The following is a 2,500-nucleotide window of genomic DNA, read 5'->3' as shown; positions in this document are numbered from 1 at the left end:
GCGATAAGGGGACTGTCCTTTTTTTACCAAGATGTCATCGTCTTTATTAGTGGAGTCATATTATTTTAAGAAACCTTAGCCTGAGGGAAATCCTTATTCTGGAAATACGTCATCATGGGTGGACACGTGCTGCCCATTTGTTACGACTTGACACGTGGTCAAGATTGCATCAGAAATTTCTTCTAGAAGCTTCCATGGCATGATCGAAGTAGGCGTTTTTGATGAAGCCAAAAGAGACGCAGAATTGTTGATAAAAAAACTTTCTATGGAAATGACCACTGACCACTGTAATTAACTCCACCAATACATGGGTATATAAACTTCAAAAAGAAATTGTCCAAGAGAGATGAGAAAGGACATAAGACAAGAGAGGAACTATGTCCGAAGCAGATAAGATCCAAGTCCTAGCAAGATAAGAAGCAGAGAAGACCAGAAGCCTGACAGAGCTCGTTTCCAACCTTGATTTCAGCCTATCTCCAAAATCCTGTTATGGTTGAGAGGAGACAAATTGTAGCAGCCAGCCGTCCCTGCTTGTGACGAGAAGTAGCCCACACTGCCTGCAGCCTACCATAGTTCAACACTATCATCGAATTCTTGGAGAAAACTTCTGATGTCCCATCTTGATGCTACCCTTTCTGTGACGTCTTTGAATCCGGTCATCTTGCCAGTTTCATCTGAACTTCAGCCGCCCTTCTGCAACGTTCTCAAGCCTAAAGTCTCTGTACCAGCATCGTCTCAGCACCTGCTGAAAACTATTCTTTTAAGTATTTCCACCTTGCTGACTGTTCCTCTTTTCCATTGATGTTTTGATTGATTTGATATGTCAGTCAAAGTAAACGAATTAGTAACATTGATTTTCTTTATATAAGTTTGTGAATAAACGTTCTAAATTTTTTCTTGAGTTCTTTTTTTTATATTAATTTCCCATATTTCAATAGTTGTTGTTGGAAACAATTATTTTAATTATTAAAAGAACCTGTAACGATTTTAAGATCGTAACAGTATATAACCCTTCAAACGTTTTCAGTCATAAGTAAAGGTACAAAATGCTTCAAATGTTTTCAATCACGAGTAAAGGTATATAACCTTTCAAACGTTTTCAGTCACGAGTAGAGGTACATAACCCTTCAAATATTTTCCATCATGAGTAAAGGTAAATAACCATACAAACATTTTCCGTCACAAGTAAAGGTACATAACTCTTCAAATGTTTTCCATCATGAGTAAAGGTACATAACCCTAGAAACGTTTCCAGTCACTAGTAGATGTGCATAATCCTTCAAACATTTTCAGTCACGAGTAAAGGCACATAACCTTACAAACGTTTCCAGTCATGAGTTAAGGTACATAAATCTCCAAACTTTGTCAGTCACTAATAAAGGTACATAACACTTCAAACATTTTCAGTCACTAGTAACGACAAAGAACCCTAAAAACTTTTTCAGTCACGAGTAAAGGTACATAACCTTTCAAACGTTTCCAGTCATTATTAAATACATAGAACCAAACAAACATTTCCAGTCACTAGTGAAGGTACATAACCCTCCAAACGTTTTCAGTCATTAGTAAAGACATATAACCCTTCAAACATGTTTATTAGTGAGTAAAGGTACACAATTTTCCCAACTTTTTTAATCACTAGTAAAGGCACACAACCCTACAAACGTTTCCGGTCGCGAGTAAAGGCACATAACCTAACAAACGTTTTCAGTCATGACTTAAGGTACATAACTCTCCAAATGTTTTCAGTCACCAGTAAAGGTACATAACCCTTCAAAGGTTTCCAGTCACGAGTCAAGGTTCATAAATCTCCAAACGTTTTCAGTCACTCATAAAGTTACATAACACTTAAAACGTTTTCAGTCACTCGTAAAGACAAAGAACTCTACAAAGGTTTTCAGTCACTAGTAAAGACACATAACCCTTCAAACGTTTTCAGCCCAGGGCCAGATTAATAATATAAGCGCATGTCATCCTTGGAAACCTAAGTTTATCTATTACTTGATAACGAGTAGCCTTTCATCTTACTACCAGTGATCATGGTTCTTTCCTGTAATTAATCTTCTAGAGGTAATAGAAACATGTCTACGGAGTTTTTTTTTTTTCCTGAAGCTAAGTTGTTTTGACAGCATATACATTCTCAGCAGCACGTGATGTGCAAATAAATACAGTTAGTATTATGTAGTTACTCTGAAGTATTCAATCATAAAAGTAATTGACTTTTGCTAAAGATACGATTTAGATAAGAAATTAGAGTGCTAGGCCAAGAGGTGTGTAATGATAATGAAGGGCTCATAAAAGCAGGAAGCATCGTGATTGGCTGGCACCATCTCACAGCTGATTCATGTAAACATAACTTAATCTCCCAATGTAATAGAGAGGGAGTGTCTGGTTATGTATATATATATATATATATATATATATATATATATATATATATATATATATATATATATATATATACATATACTGTATATTTCTTTCCAGTTACCCTGAGTGG

Source organism: Palaemon carinicauda, chromosome 34 (genome assembly GCF_036898095.1).
Source record: "Palaemon carinicauda isolate YSFRI2023 chromosome 34, ASM3689809v2, whole genome shotgun sequence".
Taxonomy (NCBI): Eukaryota; Metazoa; Arthropoda; class Malacostraca; order Decapoda; family Palaemonidae; genus Palaemon; species Palaemon carinicauda.
The sequence above is the reverse complement of the archived record's forward strand: the minus strand, read 5'-3'. Positions refer to the sequence as shown.